Raw genomic sequence first — 14946 nt, 5'->3', positions numbered from 1 at the left:
GGCACAAGTTAGGAGTGTGATGGAAATTCCTCCACTTGCCTGGATGAACACTCAAGCTCAACACCACCCAGGGCAAAGTAGCCCGCTTGATTGAAACCCCATTCACCACCTTCAACATTCACTGATGCATAGCAGCAGTAGTGTGTACCATCTACATGATGAATTACAGTCACTCACCATGGCTCCTTTGACAGCACTTTTCAAACCCATGACCACTACCACCTGTAAGGTCAATGGCAACAGGGGCATGGGAACCACTTACAAGTTTCCCTGCAAGCCATACGTCATCCTGACCTGGAACTAAACTGTTGTTTCATCAATGACTTTGGGTCAAAATCCACATGCTCCCCCAAACAGCACTGTGATATCTCCCTGCACTATATGGGCTTCAGTGTGTTTTTTTTTGTAAATATATAGATTGGCCAAAAAAACGTTTTTTGACTTTACTAAAATATAAAGTTATTGAAAATATAACAAATACCAGTATAATAAAGAAAAACGCAATTTACAATTCAACTACTGTCTACCATGTATTAACCTCCCCTATAATTCAAAACAAAACCAAACACTGTGCAAAACAACACCAATAAATAAGTAAATAATAAAACAAAGAAAACAACAAAAGAACACAAAATAGCAATCCTCGGCGCAAAGCTTTCAAACAAAAGGAAGGGTAATGTTGTGTATATATGCCTGTATTAACTCGGGAGTTCCCCCCTCCCGGGCCCAGAGCTCACCAAACCTATCCATCCTGGTTAAACAAATAGCCTGGTTAAGATAGCAGACAAATCTGTGTCCAAATAACTCAAAAAGGGCTGCCATGTCTTATAAAAAAGGTCTGTTGTGTGGTGCACCATATTTGCGAATAAATCGAAGGGAATGTACTTCCTAATTAATTTCCGCCATCCCAGCAAGCCCAGCGGGTTCTCAGACACCCAACTCATCAGAATATTCTTCCACGCACAGTAAATAAGAATATTGAATAGTTTCTTCCCATGCCCGTCTAGAGATGATACATTTGGTAGACTGAGGAGGGACATCGGGTCTACTTTAACTTTGGTCCTCAATACCCTCCCTATCTCTCCCGCCACAGCGCTCCAATAAACACGGAGCCTGTGGCATGTCCAGCAACAATGGGTAGGAGTATCTACACTTATTTTACATTTGGGGCACATTGCAGATGCCCCTTTTTAAAATTTCACCAGACAGTCCAGTGCCAAATGAACCCTGTGCACAATTTTTAACTGCATAGCACACTTCCTATTACAGATTGAGATCTTTCGCATGTTCTCCCATATGTCCTCCCACATTTCAAAAGAGATCTCCACTCCTAGCTCTTGCTTCCAGACCTCACATAACCGGTTAATATCCTGCCAGGCCCTGCCACCCAGCAGGCAATAGAGGGCACTAACCAAGAGGGTGCTTGTGGAACGTAGCAACAACCTCTCGGTATCAGGCTTATAGGGCTTGGTGAGAAGTGTAGTCATCTTCTGGATGAAATCCCTAACCTGAAAAAACCAGAAAAGGTCTCTGCTAGACAACCCATATTTGCAGCTCAGTTGCTCGAAAGACATCATAACCTCCCCCTTAAACAAGTTTCCCAAAACTGGAAACTCCTCTCACTGCCCATAGTTTGAGCCCTGAGTCCACCATCCCTGGTCGGAACCCTGGCATACCAACTATGGGAGTGAGTGGCGAAGTCTTGGATAAACAACCCTCACTCTGACGCATTGCCCTTCATGCCTTGATTGTACTAATGACAGTGGGGTTCTGGCAGTGATCCATAACTGTCCTCATCTTATCCATGAACAACAGGTTAATAAGAGGGCACTTTGCCTGGGAGGCCTCGATATCCAGCCATATTGAGTTTGGATCGTTACTTGCCCAATCGCACACAAAGGACAGTAGGGAACTCAATTGATAGCTCCTGATGTCGAGGAAATCAACTCCTCCCCATTCTTGAGGCAACAACAATTTAGTAAGTTTGATGAGGGGCCATCCATGATGCCAGATGAAGGAACTAAACCAACCCATAAGTGTCTGCAGCGTTGACCTGGGAAACATTGTAGGGAGCATATGCATGGGATAAAGGAGGAAGGACATTCGTCTTACTGAGGGCTATTCGGCCCAGCCATGAAATTGGAACAGCCTCCCATCTCTGAAGATCCCACCTAATATTGTCGAGCAAGTGAGCAAAGTTAGTCTGAAATAACAGATCAAATATAGGGGTAATACAAATGCCTAGGTATTGGAACCCCACCTGTGACCGCCTACAAGGCCACCTTCAACCTCTGGCACTTCCTTGAGGTTCCCCAAAGGCATAGCCTCTGATTTTGCAAAGTTGATCTTATATCCTGATATAGCCCCAAATTAATTAATACATTGTATCAGGTGGGGTACGGAGGTCATCGGGTTTGATTAAAAACAAGGACATCATCCACATACATTGTAATCTTGTGTGCCCTTGATCTCGAGCGGTTATGTGCACGCTCTGACGAATGGCCTCTGCCAGCGGCTCTATCACCAAAGTAAACCACAACAGTGAGGGGGGCAGCCTTGACGACTACCCCTACCAATCCTAAAATTCCCAAACTTCACCCCTTTGTGATGACCGCGGCCAGAGAGCCCCGATATAAAACCTCCACCCACCGAGCAAAGACCCCACCCAACCCAAACTGTTCTAAGACATAAAAGAGATAAGGCCATTCCACCCGGTCAAATGCTTTCTCTGCATCTAAGGAAATCACCAACCCCTGAATCGATCGTTGCTAACAAATTTGGACCATATTCAGCAACCTTCTAATATTATTAGACGACCTATGGCCCCTTATAAAACCTGTCTGGTTCTCTTTGACAATACAGGGCAACACCTCTACTCTCAGCACCAAGATCTTAGACAGAATCTTAAAATCTGAATTTAATAGAGAGATGGGCCTGTATGAGGCACAATCCTCAGGAACTTTCCCCTTCTTAAGAATGAAGGAAATATGAGCTTCTCTGAAAGATGGTGGTAAGTATTCATGCATATAGGAGTGATTGTACATCTCCAAAGTCGGCCCTGATAGAATCTCTATAAACTCCTTACAAAACACACCTGGGAACTCATCAGGGCCAGGCGCTTTCCCACTCTGAAGTTGCCTACCTGCCTCCTGTATTTCCTGAACTGTCAAGGGGGTATTAAGGAGAGAGGCCTGTTCCAAGGTTACCCCGGGAGGTCCAGGTTCTTAAAAAAGGCTTCCATTTTAGCCCTCCTTTCCTCTCAATCTTCAGACCAATACAATCCAGAGTAAAAACTCTAAAGTCTCATTAATCCTTTTGGCATTGTATGTAAGGACCCTGGCGCTGGCTCTGATTGCAGTAATGGATTAGGGAGCACGCATTTTGCTTGTCAGATACGCTAAATACTTGCCTGGCCTATCCCCATACTTGAGCAGCCTTTGTCTAGCAAAAGCAAGTTCTTTCTTTGCGGTTTGTGTAAATATTGAATTCACGGCAGCCCAAAGGGCCGTGATCCACTGTAGCTTGGTCACCGAAGGCCTCGCAAAATGTGCCGCCTCAGTTGCTTTCGGCTGCGTTTCAAGTAGACACTGCTGTTCCCCCTTCTGTCATTTCTGGCTAGCTGAATTGGAAATAGCTAATCCCCTAGCAAAGGCCTTAGCGGTCTCCCATAACGAAGATGGACTACTAGGCGTGCCTGAGTTGATAGTCAAGACTTCCTGAAACTTTTTCAAAAAATATTCCACGAATTTAGAATCCTTAAGGAGAAAAGGATCCGAATGCCAGTGCCACAAACCTAGCCCCTCACTCTTCGCCTTAACCTCTAAATATACCGCTACCTGATCAGCGATAGCTATGTTCCCAATTTTACAACCCATAATCGAATCCAGAAGGGTCGAGGGACCCAAAAAAAAGATTAATCCTCGTGTAACATTTATGTAGGTTTGAATAAAAAATGATGAAGTCCCTGCCGGTAGGGTGAAGACATCTTCAAATATTCACCAGCCCCAACTCCTCGTGTAAGTTAGCCACCTGCTTGGCCTGTGAAGAAATAGTTTGGGGCCCACTAGGCATCCTGACCACTGTTGGATCCAAAAGGCAATTAAAATCCCCCCTATAATAATGTGCCGTGTTCCAAAGGCACTCAACTTAGAAAAGGCGCTAATCAAACATTTGAGGGGATGCGCCGGAAGATAGAAGACATTTAAAATGCCATATTCCTCTCCATGTATCAGGGCCTTAAGTATCACTTGCTCATCTTTCACCTGCTCTAATAATGTGAACAGAAGATCTTTCTGGGTAAGTACAGTCACTCCCCTACTTTTAGTAGTAAAGGATGAAAAGAATACTTGGTCATAACTCCCTGTTGTAACTTCAGGTGTTCCCCATCATCAAGATGGGTTTCCTGCAATAGGTTAATATCAACCCTTTGCCTCTTAAGGCTAGAAAGCACTTTTTTTCCTTTTAACAGGCGAATGACTTCCCTTGATGTTCCAGGTGCACCATTTAACAAGACATGTAGCCATATCCCCTTTCAGACCCTTGAAACCCCGGGAGGGAAAAACCTGCTTGCAATGCGCCGAGCACAAGTAAGTAAAGACTCATAGAGTCGCAGAATTGTGTATACAAAAACTACACTACCATAACTACAAACAACTCTTACTACCAAAGAAACTACAAAGAAAACCAACTATAAAACTTTGAACGAGAGATTCTCCCACCCCTGCCCATAGGGGGCACTCACCCTACCCATCCCCTCCTGCACAGCTCTTTCAGGCCTGGACTGTGCCCAAGCCTTCGGCAAAAAAGTAAATAAACAAGGAGATGATCCTTAAGTCAGCAAAAGACGACAAATTCAGGATAAGCACTCTACCCATCCACGGCTCCATGTCACCCCTACTTGTGACGAAAAGAGAAAATGAACAAAAAAAAGGGAAAACCACAAAGGGACCCACAAAATTTCCCATAATAAAATCCAGCTATAAAAATATAATAGGAACAACATATTCCAATATTTTTTTTTAAACATTATTAGGGAAGGAGAAAAAAAGGAAAAGGGAAAACACAGGAAAAGAGAACAAACGTTAATGGTATTCTTTGGCCCAGTCGGTCTATTTTAAAGTGTATACAAAGTTCTTAGCTCTATCCGCCGAGTCAAACTTATAAACTGAGTCCTCGTGGCTGAAATGGAGTACTGCAGGGTATCTCATGGAGTATTGGATGTCCAGGTTCCTCAGCCTCTTTTAACTTCATCAAAGGGTTTCCTCTTTTGAATTACAGCTGCCGAGAAATCCTGGAAAAACATGATTTTTGACCCCTTGTGCAGTAGTGCCTGTGGATCTGGAGGCTTCCATAACTTTTTGCTTGTCTTTGTATGTATGGAAGTGCACTAGGACCGGGTGGGGGTGCTGTACCGGTCCAGACCTGTGCACTGTGACCCGATAGGCCCTTTCAAGCTGCAGCCGGCTGGACTCAATTTGAAGGCCCAGGAACTGCGGCAGCCAGTTATCAGAGAAGCTGACTGGCTGCTCACCTCCTTCACCTTCCGGGAGCCCAACAATCCAAAGATTTGTCCTCCGACCTCAATTTTCGAGGTCGTCAACTTGGTTTTGTAAGGCCCCCACCTCCTGCTCTAGTACCTGCATTCAACCGGATGAGGATTCGATTGCCGCTTCTGAGGCCTTGGTTCAACCCTCCACCTCCTCCGCCCCCCAAGGCTTTGGAGCTCCCTCTCATGTTTCTGCAGCATGGATGCAATGGGTTAGACTTAGGCATGGACTTCCTCATGGGTCTCCTCAATCACAGCCCCAACCTTCGAGCTAAGTCTCGCCATCGCTGCCGCCAATTCCTATGAGTCCGTCAGGTCCCCCGGGGGTTTGGGAGAGGCTGCTGCTGTGGCCTCTGGTGTGCCTGGTGCTGCAGGGGAGTGTCCTCCTTGCTGCTGTTTGCTCACTCCTTTCCCCTTTGGCATCCTTCCCACTTGAAATTGTCAACGAATATGTGTTCTTCAAGCTTTTAAATTAACAATCCCTCCACATAAGTTGGCCAGGGATGGTAAAAAAAAACACCGGTATGCCTTGGCTGTTAGGCAGAGCCGTACACGGCAGTTCTACAGAATCGCCGCCATCTTGCCGAGTCCCCGGCTTTAGTCACCTTCTCAACAACGATTAGGGATGGGCAAAAAATGCCTGCCGTACTAGGGATGTTCCAAAGGAGAGGATGGTGGGATAAAGATAATGTCACTGGATGCGTAATCCAGACTAACTTTCTGGGCACGTGGCTGTGAATCCCCCCCAGAACAGATGGTAAACTTTTAATTCAGTAAAAATCTAGAGTTAAACACTACTCTAATGGTAACTGTGAAGTAATTGTTGTCAAAACCCATAGATCAGCAACTCCCTTTAGGAAAGGAAATCTGCCGTTTTACCCAGTCTCACAACTTCGGGCATAAAGTGACGGCTGCCCCTTCATTACCCTCTGAAATGATCCTAGCAGGTCACTCCGTTCAAGAGTGGTTAGGGACTGGGTGCAAAGTTCAGGAATTATGTCTCAAATTTTAAAAATTCATTCTGTTTTGCATGTGGGTCACAGTCAAAGCTTAGTCAAAATGGAAAAGGGTGTGCTGCTAATGTGGGGATGTCCCTCCATGCGAAGAGGGAACTGTGCTATCTTATTGTTCCTGTAAAATATTGCAGGTAGAACTGCACTAGATCGATCACTGTCAGGCCCTCAGATTAAAGTCAGCCCCAAATGTAGAGATGAAAGTAGTTTTCCTGACAGTATGCACAGCAAAGTGAGTTGGACTCTGATCTGCTTGCGTAGTTCTGAAATGTTTGTTTCTCCTCGCTGAGGAGATCCAAGATTTGTGCTGAATCTTAGGGAGTTTTTGTTCTAGTATTGCCTGGGTCCTCTGCTGGTAGAGAAGGTAACGGTATCTTTCAATATGACAATCACAGCCAGTTCTCAAACTTTAGTTAGAGATTACAATCTCCTTGAACTTACACTGCTATTTAATAAGATTGTGACAGAATGTCTACATCACCCCATGTTCCCTCTCTGTTGATTCCCATTGTACCCAAAATATTTATTGATCTCAGTCACTCCATGTCTGAAGTCTCCAAGGTAGAGAATTCCAAAGATTTCCAGCTGAGTGAAGAAATTTCTGCTCCTCTCAGTTCTAACTGGTCGGCCTCTTGACCTGAGAGTGTGTGACCCCTGCTTCTACACTCACCAGCCCAAGGAATTAGCCTTCTAGCAGCTACCTTTTTGAGCTCTCTCAGAATTTGTGGTGCTTCAACGAGATCGCCTTTTGTCCTTCTGAATATTTTCGACTCAACCTTTTCAGCGATGTTATTACGCACCTCTGGAGCAGGTGGGAAATGAACCCAGGCTCCTGACACAGAGATAGGGATTCTACCCATTGTGCCACAAAAGCCCACATTCTTACATTCTTCTGTTCCCCTCTCGTTCTTCCGAAATCTTGAGAATGTTAACCCATTCTGCTCAATCTTCCCTCATAGGACAACCCTCTAACGAACCGGTTTGATGTGAGGATCAAGGGAAGTGAGAGTAAAGTGTGTAAATTGAGTTGATGCGTAGACTTACGTCAGTCTGGTTGAACGGGCAGAAAAGGCTGGAGGGACTGAATGGCCTGCTTCTGCTCCTGCTAAATGTAAAATAGAAGCTTGTTAATCTATTGCACTATCTGGTATCCCTCCACGTATCTTGCTTTTAACGGAAACAAAACGTGTTTGTGCAGAGGTGGGGGTGTGTGACAAAAAAAGTAGTTTGGTGAAGCTTGTTTATCATTTTTGAATTTAGATGTTTAATCCAACTACTGTTATTGCTGAATTTATGTTTGTTCTGATTGTGTTCTTACGAACTGAGGCAATAAACTTCTTCAGTCTGATATTTAATTCCATTGAGTGCAACAAAACTGAAAAACAAAAGCCAGTTGATCAGAAACCACCTACACTCTACAACATATTGTCAAATTCTCTTCCTTGGTTTTACAAGCTGGGTAGCTTCATTTGGAAATGAGTCTACTTGCTTTGTAACTATCTGTGATGAATAAAAACAGTTGAAAAGGTTTGAGGAAGAAATACAATTGTCCGTTACCCAACGATCGTGCAGCGCTCTGGAGATCTGCTGGTGCATTCACTTTTCAAACAAAAAAAAGCTTGAAAAAGTAATCTTTAGAAGTCACTCATCTCCACTTGGCCAGCCCACCCTGCAGCCGGTCAGACCTATTAACTTGGCTTGAGGCGTGACTTCTACCCCATCGATTGAGAAGCCATGATATCAAGAACTGCTGGCCAATCGAAGCAGCTCTTTTGTCCCAGTGGCACCACCAGATGTAGTGGCCACCCCTGGAACTATAGGTTATCCATGAAGAAGAAACGGTACTAAAGGCTGAACTTCCAGGTTTGTCTGGGCTCTTACAGGTTGGCAGGTTCTGGTGAGGGGTGTGGGGACCAAGATTTGAGGGAGAGGGTTGACTCAGTGGATCCTGTGTTGGACAAAACTTGTCTTAAGAGGATCGCCATCATCCCCACTGGCCTGGCTGCAAGATTCCAGGTATATCCTTGACAAGGCCCCAGTCTCTCCCACTGTGGGTAAAATTCCAGTAGAAACAGAGGGGACTGGTGATGGGCACCAGACCCAGGCAGCAAATGTGCTCATTTCCTGCCATCCCACCCCCAGGGTCCCTCTTTGCTTCTGCAGAGTCAATGATTCTGAGTGAAGCAATAGGGAACAGTTCCTTGTGTATCCTCCATAGCAACACCTCAACCAATATGAATTGGCTTGCCAACTAACCATCAGCATTTTGCTAACCAATTGTCACCCATTTCCCATGCAGTCAGTTGATGATCCTTTTGGAATATGGCACTTCTGCATCTGTTATGATAACAGGATGAGGAAATGCTTCAAAAACAAGTCATTATTTCCAACAAAATTTGAAGAATAGGTTAAAGAACTAAATTCATTTGGGCCGATTCATGAAAAAAGAACGTTTCTCATTGGATTGCTCCCATTGTTCTGTTCATGTATAATGCAACTCAATGTAGATCTTGCTCATTCTCCTGTATCTTTATTCTTTGGCTAATTGATCACTTCTTTATAAACTGCGTAGTGGTAAAACACTTCCTCCTGCTCTGTAACATGGTTCCTTCAATTCGATATTCAGATCTGTGCATTTAAAAGCACTTTATTGTGTACACTGGAGAGTGAGAGTTTAACAATGATGTTTTGATGTGGTCAAACAATCCAAGTTGATGTATCATGCCATTTGGTATCTTTGTGCTGATTTAGTTGTTCATTAATTTATTAAAAGCTGTTATAACATAAAAGATACATTTATTATGCTTTCTTTCTGTCCAGAAACAACATCCAGGCACAAGTCCAGCTTCCAGCATCTAGTCTGGTTAAATGAAAGTTCAAGGCACATGAGCTAGTCTTACTCACTGACAGCTATATTAGGATCGCCAGTGCTTGGTCATGGTGCCATTCAAGGCAAGGTGGCATGTCTATCTCTCCACTAGTGACGTTGCACAGTGAGGTGATCAGCAATTATGTCTTCTGCTAAGGCACATTTTACATCACTTCAAAACTATTAACAGTGCAGTATCCATAGAATCTAGGTTGACAGACAGTATATCCTTTTCTTTATCCATCAGGAATTTAACTTAATCTCTATCCATCTGGAGCATCTCAGCCAGTTTGTAATGGGTTTGAGCTCAAAGACCCATGCTGATTTCTCCCAACCAGGGCTGAGGGAGTGCTGTAGTGCCAAAATTTGTTGTCATTTGGATGAGATAATAATAAGTTGAGGCCATGACTGCCCTCTCAGTTGGATGTCAAAGATCTCGCAGCTATGATCTCGGTGACCTGGCCCATATTAATCTGTCAGTCATATATCAAAAACAGATTATCTAGTCAAAAACAGATTATCTAGTAATTACCTCATTAACTGTTTGTAGGAGTTTGCTGTGAACAAATTGGTTGCCTCAGTGTCTACACTGCAGCAGTGACAATGTTTTGCAAAAAGTATTTCATTAACTGTAAAGCGCTATGTGTTTTAATAATGAAAAATATTAATCTTTTGCTTTTAGAAACTCTGCAGATATTAGTAAAGTGTTCCTTCAAAATTACTCACCAAAATTACACAAAATCTGCACAAATTTTTATGAGTCAACTTCTGATAATCGAGGTTGCAATAATGAGTTAACACCAAAGTTACTCTTGATCCCTGAGCTGTGTCTAAAAGGCTCCTTGTTTCTCGAGAATAATTCAAGCAATCTGTTCTGGAAATCTGCGAGCCCTGATCGTGATGTGAGGGTCAAAGGTCCCTTAGCTATCCCCTTCATCACAGAGTTTGTGACTTTAATGAGAGAACACCTCATTATTGCAGGGTGTGTGGGTGAGAACTTATGATCAGTGGCACAGTGGTTAGCACTGCTGCCTCACAGCACCAGAGACCCAGGTTCAATTCCCGCCTCAGGCGACTGGCTGTGTGGAGTTTGCACATTCTCCCCGTGTCTGTGTGAGTTTCCTCTGGGTGCTCTGGTTTCCTCCCACAGTCCAAAAATGTGCAGGTCAGGTGAATTGGCCATGATAAATTACCCATAGTGTTAGGTGAAAGGGTAAATGTAGGGGAATGGGTCTGGGTGGGTTGCTCTTCGGCGGGTTGGTGTGGACTTGTTGGGCCGAAGGGCCTGTTTCCACACTGTAAGTAATCTAATCTAATCTAAAAACTCCAGAAGAGGGATATCTCTTACACTTGCTCCTGTCCTCCAAAAATCTCGCATGAGCCAATGTCTGTGGGAGCTGTTCGCAGATCCTGCCTCCTCCATTCAACCTGGGATTCCTACAGAAAGACCTCCTCAAAGTCCCTTTTATTTTGAAAGGATTACTGACCTGTCACTTGGCAGTCCTGTCATTCTAGTCTTCCTATCCAAAGGATGTTGTGAAACTTGAAAGGGTTCAGAGAGGATTTACAAGGATGTTGCCAGGGTTGGAGGGTTTGAGCTTTAGGGAGAGGTTGAATGGGCTGAGACTGTTTTCCCTGGAGCATCAGAGGCTGAGGGGTGACCTTATAGAGGTTTATAAAATGATGAGGGGCATGGATAGGATAAATAGACAAAGTTTTTTTCCTGGGGTGGGGGAGTCCAGAACTACAAGGCATTAATTTAGAGTGAGGGGAGAAAGATATAAAAGGGACCTAAGGGACACCTTTTTAATACAGAGGGTGTGCTGCCAGAGCTGCCAGAGGAAGTGGTGGAGGCGGGTACAATGATAGCATTTAAAAGGCATCTGGATGGATATTGAATAGGAAGGATATGGGCCAAGTGTTGCCAAATGGAACTGGATTAGGTTAGAATATCTGGTTGGCATGGATGAGTTGGACCGAAGGGTCTGTTTCTGTGCTGTACCTCTCTGCATCTGAAGCATCCTGGAAAGAGCGACATGTTGCTGACGTGTTTTCTCTTGCATTCATCAGGACATGGGCAGTCTAACAACTTGTTTCACTGCCGCCTGATCATCTTCTAACTTACAGAAGTGTTCAAAGAAAATTTTTGTAAACTTTGATTTTTGTTTTGATGGGCCCTCTGATTTTTCTTTAGGGGTTGCTCACAGCATTCTTCTCCAGGGCAATTTGGGAAAGGTCAGTAACCCCTTAATTTTTTGATTTATTTAATTTGATTTATTATTGTCATACGTACCAAGATACAGTGAAAAGTATTGTTTTGCATGCTCTATGGGCAGCTCATACCCTACAAAGTGCATCAGGTAGCAGCCCCTGGAAACACAGTGACCTAGATCAGCAGGCAGCTTGTGATTCTGAGATCATGCCTTTAGACTAGAAATAGGAACTCTTAGAATGTTTCTGATTTCTGGGTGTATGTAGAATGCAATGCAGGAAAGTGGAATTAACATCATGATCAGATATCAATGTTAATCTTACTGAACGTGGAGTGGGCTTGAAGGGTGGGATGGCCTACTCCTGTATTTGTGATGTTCTTACACTTGTTGATTATTAAGCTGCTAAAATAAACGAATAAACTGGTGACTTGAAGCTCCGTCTTTTAGTTTGGGACTCAGCCACTGAAAAAATAAAATTGACTCCATCTGTTCCTGACCAGCAGCAAGGACTGAGGGTTTGGTTTAACTTCCCAACATCAAAGAGCAAACCTGTCAAAATAACCAGCCTGTGTTTCTAGTGGCACCACCTGACTCTTGGTAAGTGTTCAGAAACCATACAGGGAAAGTAAATGCCAGCATTACATTTAAGGAGCACCATCATATGGCTAAGCATTTTAATGGTACCCAAATGACTCACTTCATTTTGTCAAACTGTAATAGCATGTGGGCGCCCCTAGGTTTGTCAATGACTATTAAAATAATTAATCCTGTTTTGGGGTTTATGAAGAGTACATGATATGATCGTTGGACAGCTCTCATTTTGAAGCAACCACAATCCAACATGGAAACAATTCCGATGCTGACTTAGTGAAACCATCTGGGTTGCTAAGGCATGTTGTTCCCGGGAACAGAGATGGGATAAATTAAATCACTGCAGGGCTCATGTAGTAAATGCCTCTTTTTTTAAAAGATTTTTTTTTGCAAAAGTCACAAAGATATGATTGATTATATCAGATGGTGTTATCAAATTATTGAATAGTCTGGTCGAGAGATGTGTTGATGTTGCCCCTGTTTTTCGATCAAGATTGAATGCATCCAAAATGGCTGATGATATTTGCACATCTCTGTTGTTGAAAGCTGGAGTTTTGGCATCCATGGCCTGTATCTGAGGCAGGTGTTAGTCCTTTGGCGTATTTGGTAGGGAGTGGTCACAGCAGTTACAGTTCACCCTCCCAAAACTGGACAGCCCTATTGAACACGGACAGCTGTGAATCACCACAAATGTGTTTTTTAGATTAGATTACTTACAGTGTGGAAACAGGCCCTTCGGCCCAAAGGTCCACACTGACCCTCCGAAGAGCAACCCACCCAGACCCATTCCCCTACATTTACCCCTTCACCTCACACTACGGGCAATTTAGCGTGGCCAATTCACCTAACCTGCACATCTTTGGACTGTGGGAGGAAACTGGAGCACCCAGAGGAAACCCACGTAGACACGGGGAGAAATTTGCAGGCGGTTGAGTGAAAAGACCATGAAGGTCCTCTGGGAAATCACATAATTAAATTTCTTCAGAAATAATTACCTGAATGTGGAACTGGGGGACACAGTTCTCCAAGACTATTGAAATCCTGTACTTGCCCCTCTCCTGGTTGCATCCTTTCTTCCCAGTCATTGAATTGTCCCCTTTGTGCCCTCACTCCCCCACATGTACAAAAACCACACTCTAACCAAGGGCTGCAGCATTGTCATTTAAAGCCCCCTTAACCATAAGCCATCTGATAACTTCCATGGGTTCCCCCATCTCTCCAGACTGGCAAATCGATGCCCTTCATCAATCAGGATTGCTCCCTATGCTCAGTTGGCCCCAGTAAGCTGGTTCTGTCCAGTTTTAACCCTACTAAGAATGAATTGCTGGCCGAGCAATAATCACACCTCTGATAACCAGCCTCTTGATCAGCATGTCACTTGGGTTTATTAGTCTGTGAATGTTAGCCTGTTACCCTACAATGCTGTCTTATAACTCCCAATGGTGTCAATATCATTGGATATATTTTCCTTGATTTATCATTAGGGAAAAGTTAGTCAAAGCATAAAGTGCTTTTCTGCTAAGTAAACTAGAGCAATAGATCTTCCTGAAGCTATAACCTCCCATCTGATCAAGTCTGTAACTATCTGCAAAGTTTGTTTGCTTCTGTATTCATAGATAATGCATTTTTCACAGCAACTATCCTGCGTGTTTGTTCCATTTTGTTTACACAGCAGAGGCAACAGGAGTTCCATCACCTTTTGTGATCTATCTACAATTGTAACCTGATGTTCCTCCTATGGTTTGTCAGAGCTTCTGTCCACGATATAATTTGTTGAACATGCATTTACTACTCAACCACACATCATCCTCGCCACAACTCAATGCTTCTTGTTTCCATTTCTCATATCCTGTGGATAGGTGGCCGGCCTTAAAGAGAAATGTCGCCCGCACCACTTCTTATTCGCAGTTGAGGGTCTCATTATATTGTAGCAGTCAAACTACACTTTGCCTTTGTCTTTCAAAGGCCACATTCTCAGTGGAATACATTGAGACCTTAGGTCCTGGACGAATGTTATCCAAGTCTTGCTGCACATGAGAACGGGCTGTTTCAATATCTTGAGGACAAAACTGATAAAAACGACAGTATACCTGAATGTCAAGAATAGATGACTATCCTCAAGTTTAACTGGAGAGATGGGGGGGACACTGTCACCTTCCTGGAGGTTCAGAGTAGCTACCCTTCAAGATACCCTTCAAGACCGTGTGGGCAGCATGGTGGCACAGTGGTTAGCACTGCTGCCTCACAGTGCCAGAGACCCGTGTTCAATTCCCGCCTCAGGCGACAGTCTGTGTGGAGCTTGCACATTCTCCCCGTGTCTGCGTGGGTTTCCTCCGGTTGCTCCGGTTTCCTCCCACAGTCCAAAAATGTGCAGGTTAGGTGAATTGGCCATGCTAAATTGTCCGTAGTGTTAGGTGAAAGGGTAAATGTAGGGGAATGGGTCTGGGTGGGTTGAGCTTCGGTGGGTCGGTGTGGACTTGTTGGGCCGAAGGACCTGTTCCCACACTGTCAGTAATCTAATCTAATATAGAGATTGTTATTAACCAAGAATAAGCTCAATAGGCTGAGAGACCTTTCTCATTTATGGAAAATGTTCTGTTCCCTCTCCAACAGCACAGCATTACCTAAGATGGAAAGTGATGAACATGACTTTGTCCCAATCAGTCAGTTCAATTTGAACAAGTGACATGAAGAGGTCAATGTGTTAAAAGCTAG

This window comes from Chiloscyllium plagiosum, chromosome 7 (assembly GCF_004010195.1).
Source record: "Chiloscyllium plagiosum isolate BGI_BamShark_2017 chromosome 7, ASM401019v2, whole genome shotgun sequence".
In the NCBI taxonomy this organism is placed as follows: domain Eukaryota; kingdom Metazoa; phylum Chordata; class Chondrichthyes; order Orectolobiformes; family Hemiscylliidae; genus Chiloscyllium; species Chiloscyllium plagiosum.
The sequence above is the reverse complement of the archived record's forward strand: the minus strand, read 5'-3'. Positions refer to the sequence as shown.